The following is a 10,236-nucleotide window of genomic DNA, read 5'->3' on the forward strand; positions in this document are numbered from 1 at the left end:
ATTTCACACACAAAGAAGGAGCTGGGGTACTCTTTGGACACTTTTGTATGTGAATATCTTTTGTACTGACAAGTGAATAATATCTCGGTTGTGAACTTTTCTTCCCAATAGTCTGTAACTGTTCCACTGTTTTCTAGCTTCCAGATTTGCAGATAAGAAGTCTGATACTTTATGATTTTTTTCCTTTTGTAGGAAATCTACTTTGGTAATACATATTGACATACATATACATACACATATAATGTATACACATTCACACACTCACACAAACATACCCCACATACCAGAATTATACCAGAAAATGTTGAGGCAAATACATTTATCAATTAATATTACCTGGATATTGATGCCATTTTGACCTATAAACTCAGTTTTTAACAGGAAGTTCTTCATAGAGGAATTATATTTTATTATGTATGGCTTTCCTCTTCTATATTCCTTGTTCTTTCTTTTCCACATAGTAAGTTTTCTGAATCTATATCCAAGTCTTATATTTTCCACTGTAATTTAAATTTAATTGTATTTTTGGTTTTTTTTTATTTGAGCTACTTCTTATAAATTGTTCAAGCATAAACTTTGGTTTCCGTAGTGAACTTTCATTTCTCAAATTTATCTATTATATGTTTCAGTTTGAAAATTATGTTTTTTAGATCCAGGATATCATTTTTGTGTGCTTAATTGAGATCCATTTATGTGTTCTTCATAAGCGGTAGTTAGAGGAAACTATGCAACGAATTGCAAAGTGTTCAACCTGAACATTGTTTTTATTCCTGTGTTAAGTAAGTAGTAAGGACTTTTTAATTGTCCTGGTAAAAACCTTATTTTTGACATTTTAATGACCTAAAACAGAAAGTAAACGATGAAACCCCTCCCTTAAAGTATCGTGGAAGTGGAAATTTAGAGGGAAAATGAATGGCACTCTCACTACAATGAGAAAAAGTTCAAAATTATTTATGGTAATCAAAACATAATGTTTCCAGAGGTGTCAAGGGAATTCTTTAGAAGATATTGTCTGTAATTTATTTTAAATACTCCTAAAATAGGGTGTTAGCATCACTCTTCTGTTAGTAATCAGGCATGACAGTAAAATAATCTGAGGAAAAATAAATAAAACAAGTGGAGTAAAAAATTGGCTCTATTCTTAAAGATATATGCAAAAACAGGATAGTGTTGAGTCTACAGTATTCAGAACTTGAATTTGTTATATTGCAGTGGGGGGATGTGTCGGGGTTAGTTTTTTTGATATTGCAAACTCCAGGGAGCTATACAAGTCTTGAAGACCATCTGTAGAAAGATAAAAATAAAGAGGAAAATATAAATGCTGATGTTCTTTGCACTTTAATACTTGGATAAAACAAAAATACAATTGGACTTTCCACAGTGAAGCAGAATTGAACCAACACTAGACTAAGTCTGCAGAACTTTATTTCCCTGGGAATACCTCTTACATAATAACGATGCAACAATGAGAATAAAGCGTGGGATAATTAATATCATGTAACATCATGTCAGCGTTTCCTTAGGAAAAACCTAGAGGGGTATGTCTGAAGAGGCATTGGACAGGGAAGCAAATTTTATATTGCATAGGTAAGATGAGACTATAATTTGAATTATATGTAAAAATTTTAAATCAAGCCAGAATACATACTGTCACTCAGAATAAGCAGTCTCTTGTTTCTCGGACTCACTTTAATCTAAGCCTCATAGTTAGTTGATGTCAATACTGTGTCTCCAGCTTTATCCATCAGCATCACTGCCTGGAGGAGTACTGAAAGATTTGGAAAGTTTTCCTCTTGGTGACCAGAGTGAAGTGGCTGGGAAGGGACAAGTGATCAGAGTTTTTAGCTTACTTGCTCTGTCTTTGTCCTTTTCTATTGTCCAGGAGAGTTGGATTCTTATGGTGAGAACCACAGAGTCAACAATTATTAATTAGCCATACGGTTTGATGAAGAACTGCTCTGGACAAAGCCTCCTGCAAAGTTCCAAGGGAAATAAAAATGTATAAAACATGATTTCTCCCTCAAAGTCAAACTTCAAGGAGATGCAGACATGTAAACTATGACTCTGGATGCCATATTCATAACAGGATCATTATTTTATATGCCTCCAAGAAAAAATAACTGCGTTGCTACTTCAGAGATCTTAAAATGTGAATCCATGAAACATGGAACTATCATCACCCAAGTTTTGAACCTTGTTTTGATAACAATTACTTTCTGTGTATCTTGCCCCTAATTTCTACTCTCTCCAACTTCATCCAACACACCAGATTAAACTTTTGAAAGCAAGTCTCTGATTATGTTAGTACTATCTACAAAATCATTTTTGTTTACCTGTTAGTATACAAAATAAAATACAAAATCTTATACAGTCTTCACTATACATGAGGGTATATCAATAAGTTTGTGGAAAAACTGAAGTTAAAGATAACACAAATCATTCCATAAACTTTTTGAAGACCTCTCATATTTGTGATATTGTAGACTAGTTGTGAAATTTGAATAAAATCCTTGATTATCAGTCACAAATATTGTCATGCATTCTATACACCAAATGATATTTCTGATATACGCATATGCCAAGCGTATCCATACCATCAACATTTTACAACTTATGTTCCACTTCCATCTTTTTACCTTTATTATTCATCTCCATGAAGTCCTCCTGAGTTTACATGTTCTGCCTGTTCATCATTGTAAGTACCTTTCTTACAGCACTTATTGTCTACTTTGTGTTGTAGTATGTTTGTGTCTTATCTCTCCATTCACTTGTCTTTGAGTTCTTGGAGGGCAGAATCTATATCTGATTTACATTTTTCCCTACCCCATAATGTGAGAGATGTTTGATAACTACCTGATGAATACACACTGTTCCTTAGTTCATATATATTATTTGTTGTTTGTTTGGCTACAGAAAATGGGCAAATTCAACAAGAAAATGTTCCCAGTGTCTAACACAATGCCTTTCATTTATGAGGAACCTGTAATATCTTAAATGAATTAATCAATAAATGAATAAAAATATGAATATTGATTGTTTTTTTGTTATATATGTGTCCTTTTAGGAAATGCCTAGCTTTTCATTTTCCAAGAGGAAATGATAAATGGTTCCTTACAGGTTAGTGTTGTATCAGGTCAGCCTTTGGTCTGATCTTGGCATAAAATTAAGCAACGGGATTTGGAGCAGTTCAGTCTGGTTAACAGTAGTGACAACCCCAGCAAACAAATTGAAAGTCACCCTGGATTTTTCAGTCTTCTTATGAACTGGTTTGGCTGAGTTTAGATTCTACAAACCCACCTCCACTCTACAGTAGAATAGACATAGTAACCTGCAACAATCTTATAACATGCTTTAAATTCAAAAGAAAGATCCAGGACATGACCATATTTTCTGGGATTTGCTCAATGCTAAACAGGGTTTTGATCATAAGGTAGCACTTGTCAAGCAGTTAAGATTGCTTTTTTTGCACAAAGGAATAAGCATCGTTACAAAAGAAAACAGATCCAACCTTTACAAAGACTGAAAAATCCATATTCTTTCTTCAAATTTTTGGTTTATAAAAGATTTATGTTGTTCTTTAAAAGCCCATGCACCCTAGACACTAAATAATATTTTCAATATTTATAGAGGACAGCATTATCAAATACCAGAATTATTAAAATTATTTCCTATGAGCCATTTTTCCAGAAGATTATATTTTCCAATGTTCTGGCTGCCATGAAATAATGAACTTGCCAACATTTTTTGAATTACCAAAGAAAGTTCATTATAACACCACAGCCTCAATTTTTCTTACTTAAACATAGATCATCTGAAAAATTTTGAAGTCTAAACTAGCAAGAATAAAAATTTATAATATTATTTCTTTGGAAATTGAATAAGGATTGTTTTAATGGAAAAAGTGTTGCGTGACTCTCATTTATATTGTCTATTATGAACTAAAAGTAGCTATTCTCCTTTGCCTGCTCAGGCACAGTCAAGAATGTTGCTTCTTGCTCAGATCCTCATATTTCTGATAAACATGACTCATACTCTTTGTCATGTATCAGCTACATGGCATAATGTAATGGTGATGATGATGATGGTGACAGCATCAAGCAATTATATGTCACTGTGCTCTGCATTTTGCATGTAATATCTCATGTAACCTTCAAAATAGTTCTAAAAATATGTAATATTATTTTCCTAGTTACTCATAGGAAACAGAGGCATAGAGAAGCTAAGCAACTCACCATAGGCCACATGTCTGAGAAATCAGAGTCAGGATTTTAATCCAGTTCTGTTTAACAACACAGAATAAACTCTTTGTTATGACAGAATACTGTGAATACCTAATTTTCAGGGCCAATGACTTTATTTTCTTAAAAAATTGAAATTTTTGAAATTTATATAATAGAGGTAGGTTTGTTCTGAGGAGTAGACAAATATTTAAGAGAATGGGATTCCAATGTTGATGAAGCAGTTGCTTTACTTCCTTCATTTCTCTCTCCTTCTCTCTCTCTTTTCTCTTTCCATCCACAAAATGATAAGGAGCTGTATTTGAGTGTGTGGGAAAATGATTGGTAAAATCCTAAATGTAAGACCATTTAAATTGAAATATAAAATAAATTTACCATAAAAAAATTACATCAAAGGATTTTTTAAAAGATATTATTATGCAAAAATAACATTTGTGTTGCTCTAAACTCTATCACTTGAATAAATACTAGAAATCATTTAGTTCAGTATTTCCTGGTCATTTTTCCTTGAAAATCTTACAGTAAGATGTATTCCTATGTAGGTCACTTTTCACCAGTTCAGCCATAAACTGTCTTTTACAACAAAGGTCTGTTTGATTGCTTGTCATCTCCTTTAACTTGTCTATGCCTGTATTAACTTCATTGTTAAATATTTTTGTAATATCACTGCTAGTCTTATAATTTTCTTAGGAATTTCAAAATCTATATTGCATGATAGATATGTTGGTCCATCAAAAGGCAGCTGCCAAAACAGAATTACATTTGTGTAAGTCTGAATAGAGAAAATGCCTGTGAAGGAAGATGCAGGGAGCTGGGAGGAGGGGACAGTCTGTCTCGCACCACAGTCTGACAGCTGTCCCAACCATCTCAGCTCCCTTCCACTTAATCTAAAACATAACTTTAAAATCATTTTTCTATATAGTCAGTGTTTTTCCTTATTAAATCAACTATGAAATATACCAACATTTTCAAAACTGGGTAGTTTAGGAATGATCTTTTTAAGGTTATTCTTAGAAATTCTATGTCTTAAAAATCTTTTTCTCTTCCCACACACACACAGAACATTAATGGGAGGAGATGAAACCAGTACTTATCCAATAAGCCAAGTACGGACAGAAAAATGATCCCATTTTAAACAATCGCAATTTTACTACTTCATTGTTAATATTAAATAACTTTATTTACTTATTAATTGATTGATTATTTGTATTTTACCAAATTCTGGTTCCCAGGGCTCAATTGGCAAGGACTTATAATACAGAATTCTGTTTAAATTAAGTTTCACTTTCTGGTGGTAATATTTAGAAATTCTAAATGAGTTTAAATTCCTTGAACTATACAACATAAAACAACAACAAGCAAACAAACACTTTAAGGCTATCAGTTCTCCATTATCACTTGAATTGATAAAAGAATAACACTTTTTTCAAACGGAGATTAGAGGGTAAGTGAACCAGCAAAAGACAATTAAGTTGGAGCTACACTTGCTTTCTCAAGTACTCAGCAATATGAATGCAGGTATAATGTTGTTTTTATTCACCAGGCACACAAATAAATCAGCTTTAATGTCAATAAAGTCAGTAATGATAGATTTCATCAAGAAAATATAACTAAGCAATAATGACCAGGAAGAAAGTAAGTAGCTCACAGCAGCAGAAGTGATTTCTTTTTCCATCCTAGGTGAAGTCAAGGGTAACCGAAAAGACTGGCCTTTCCCCCTCTATTATTAACTGCAAATCATTCTTGTCATGTTAGAAAGCAGATTGTTTTTTTCAAGTGTTATCCACCATTATGCCTGGATCACATAACCTGACCTTATTCTGGGCAACTTAAACTCCATTTCCAATTAGCAAGAATTCTTATAGTAAAGATGAAGCCTGTCTGCCTATTAAGCCTTTCTCATGATATCAATTTGAGCAGCAATTTATATTCTCTATTTCCCTGTGCTGGTGTTACTTTGTGACCAAATTTCTCAATTTATTTTCATCGCTATTTGTTTGTTTGTTTGTTTGTTTTTGTTTTTGTTTTTGCATCTGCCAAAAACCACAACAAAAAGGCCAGGTTTGAGGTTTTTCAATTTCTGCTGTCAGTGAGCTGAAAAGTCAGTTGCATAACAGTAGGGAAATGGCAGGTGAGGTAGAGAGTTTGTTTATTCAATTAAAAAAATCTTTAATATGGCAGCCATATTTGGGACTTCATTAAAACCACCACTTGAAGAAAGATGCTGTAAATTGTACAATCCACTCATAGTCTTTAGTAAAGGAACATACTATTATTTTATGTATGGAGTGTTTAACCTTTAGAGAGTTTGGTCCTTAGCACTGTATGACCGTGTTTCACTATTTTTGGCTTACATTCAACCAATGTCTGAGTAGCTAATGATGCAGTTGGTTCAGTTAGTCCACCCTTTTGCCTGTCTCACCTGCCTCTCTGTGGAAAGGTTTTACTACAATCAGCATTTCTCCCAGCTTTACCATTACCATTGTGATCTTACCTAATGAGAAGACAGATCATTCAATCCCATGCTCACAACATTATGAATAATCTTTAATTTGTAAGAAATATAGTTTTTAAAAGATTCCATCCTCAAATGAGATTTAACAGACCAATTATTTTCCTCTTAATGGCTTTAAATAATCTGATTCTGCCTTGATGTTATTTTGTGCTTCACTAGAACAGAATCAAATAGAATAGATGCAATGTTTATTGAAAATGATCTTATTAAAATAGCTTGAGTTTACTAATGTATCTTAATTTTTTATGTTAAAATATAGCTTATAGTTTCTTCATGTTTTATCTTGATTCATTTTCTTAAATTATGAAGAAATCATTATTATAAAATAAGGAATAATTTATTTATTTATTTTTTATTTTATTTTAGCATACAACTGCAAATCAATAGTTACATGAAGTTTAAACTCAATCCTTGGTATACAGTTATAAAATTTGATATTGGAGAAAAATAAATGTTCATTAAAAGTAAGACTGTTCTCAATTAATATTTATTGACCCATGCATTTGCATATACCAACAGGTAACTATTCAAACTTCTTAATATCTTAAATAGGTCATCAAATAGTATCACAGAGGTCTAGATATGAAAGAATATGCTAATATACTAAGAGCTCCCTTTTCTTATTTTGCATTAAGATTACCTTACTAGGTATAGATTTCATATACTAAATTCTGCTTCGTGTGTGGTTTGTATTAGCGCAAGTGAATGTGATACCTAAATTGCAATATGATTATGATGATTAGTCTTAAAGCTTATTATTAATCTACTGTGGTAAAGATGAGAATTCCAACATCGTTCCAAAGAAATATATGTAGCTCTATACTATAGAGACGGTGATTATATTTTTTTCCAATAGTAAATGAATTAGCAAATCTATCACATTTCCAGATTACATTGCTTTAACACTTCTTATTGTCGCTTGGAAAAAAATCAATGCATAGATCACCTATAAAGTCAGTAAATTTAGGGGTTAGATGATTATATGAGGGTTTATTTTTTTATCATGTCCTATCAAATTCATGTGTAAAGTGCCATGTTCCCTTCAAAAGATAGTTTTTAAAAACTTCTCCCAAAGTTCAGTTTCTAGTATAGCAAACTCCTAACAGAACAACCCTCCAAAAGATAACTATAAATTCTGGGAAAAATACAAAATAAAACTACATGAAGTCATAGGAGAATTAAAAAAAAAAAAAAACAGGCATATTTTGGAGGGGAGTACAAATTGAGAAGGGACTGATATATAGTGAACTTCCAAAATTTATAGCTTTATTTTGAGGACAAACAGCAGTTGTGGTATGTTTCAGAAAACTAAATATGTAATAAACTCTATATACTTCAGATCTGAAAATCCAGAAGACAGAGACTAGGGCATCTGGAATAGCTAAAAAGAGAAAAGGAAATGGCCTGAAAAAATAAGGATCATGAAAAGAAGAGCCCCAAATGCTGTATATAAACTTCCTAATTCTTAGTTGACCTGAAAATCATGTAGGGTTGAGGCAGATTCAAATTAGCTTAACCTAAGGCAAAATGACAGAACTGAGATTTGAACTGCTACTCACCACAGCAAAGACAGGAAAGACAGAGGTTGCAAAGTGAATTGAAGAGAGCTAATTGTCTACTAAAACTTCTACACTCTGGAGAATGAAGAAACCAATAAACATTCAAAATATCTATAATACAATTCAAAAAGTACTTGACATACAAAAAACAGAATAATATGACTAATTTTCAAGCAAAAAGATCTGCAATTAGGATCAGACTTGAGATGACCCAGACAATTTACTTTGAAGCAACTTTCTTTACTTAATGACCATATGTATTTAAGTGTTTATATTAGAAAAGAAGAAAAGCCTCTAAAATGACCTGGAATTCCACTTTAAGATGCCAAAAAAGAACAAAGTGAACCCAGAGTTAGTAGAAGGAAGAAAATAACAAAGGTAAGAGCAGAAGACAAACAGTAGAGAAAATTAGCAAATCCAAAAGTTGGTTATTTAAGAATACTAACAAAAATAAGAAAGAAGACAACAGCAAAACAAAAACAAAGGAGCCAGACAAAAAACAATAATTATAACTAAATTAATCCATAGTAATAATTACATAAAATATTAATGAGTTAAACACTTTAATAAAAAGGCAAAATTGTTTCCATTCTGCTTTTAAGATCATCCACTTTATTTTTTATTCTGATGTTGTATTTTTCCATTCTAAAATTTCATGATTCTTGTTTATATTTTTCTGTGCTAAAATTTCCTATCTTTTTATTTACTGTGATTACATTTCCCTTAAATAATTTAACTAGTTATTTAGCATGGTATAGGGAAGAATTTTTATTTCTTAAAATTATTTTTTTTTTTCTATTTTTAATGGTTTACTCGTCTCATCCCCAAATAACTTGCATTGACATCTGGGTTTGTGTCTTTCACATGTTGTTCATAATAATGTGTAAACATATCCAGGATTTCTTCCAACTTTTTATATATAAAATGAGGTCAAATGTGGGTACTTTTCTGAATCTTGTTTTACTTACTAAAAATACTTAGGGAAAAATCTTTCCAAGTCAATGAAATAGCATTGTATCATTCTTTTGCACTGATGCAATATTCTATGGTGTCAATGTGCCATGACTTATTCAACAATTTCTTCTGCTGGTATTTTTTCTCATATTTATACAAAGAATGAGATTATGGGAACTAAGGGTTTGTGTATATCCCTCATTTTCGACATTTGGTGCTACCTTGTTTTCAGTGTTTTCTTTGTAACAGTACATAACTGCATTTTGTTTTGTAATTCAATGTAACTTTTTTCTAAGGAAACAGAACTGAGGTTACCAGAAGTGGAAAAGGTGGAGGGGGAGGCGAGCAAGGTAAGAATTGGTAGAGACACAGAAAACAATTACCTGGTATAATGCTGAATATAGTTATTATCCTGATTTGAGCATCACACATTGTACAAAGGTATTGATTGTCAACTCTGTACCCTACTGTAATAGTACATTTCCATTGCTTATAACAAAATACACTGAACTGGGTGATTTATAAGAAAGTGAAATTTATTGCTTACAGTTTCAGAGGCTTGAAAGTCCAAAGTCCAGGGAACACATCTGGTGAAGGCTTTCTTTTGTGGTGGCTTCAGTGATGGCAGGATATCACATTGTGAAAATAGTGGAGCAGAGAGAGCAGAGAAACCAACCTCCTTATATACTCTCCTTTTAAAGCCCTCTGAACCATGCCCATGACAACCATTTTTAATCCATTCACTAGGCATGGTCCTACAATCCAATCACAACTTCAAGACTCCACCTTTCAATTACCATAATAGGATTTCCCACCCTCAACAATTCCAATGAAGTTGTGGGGGCACCCACTGATACATATATTCAACCATGTTACAATAAGAAATAAATAAAATAAGAATAAAATAAAACAATGTAACTTTTTCTGTCTTTTAATAAGAAAATCTAAGCCGTTCATATGTGATATTGTG

Source organism: Cynocephalus volans, chromosome 3, assembly GCF_027409185.1.
Source record: "Cynocephalus volans isolate mCynVol1 chromosome 3, mCynVol1.pri, whole genome shotgun sequence".
In the NCBI taxonomy this organism is placed as follows: domain Eukaryota; kingdom Metazoa; phylum Chordata; class Mammalia; order Dermoptera; family Cynocephalidae; genus Cynocephalus; species Cynocephalus volans.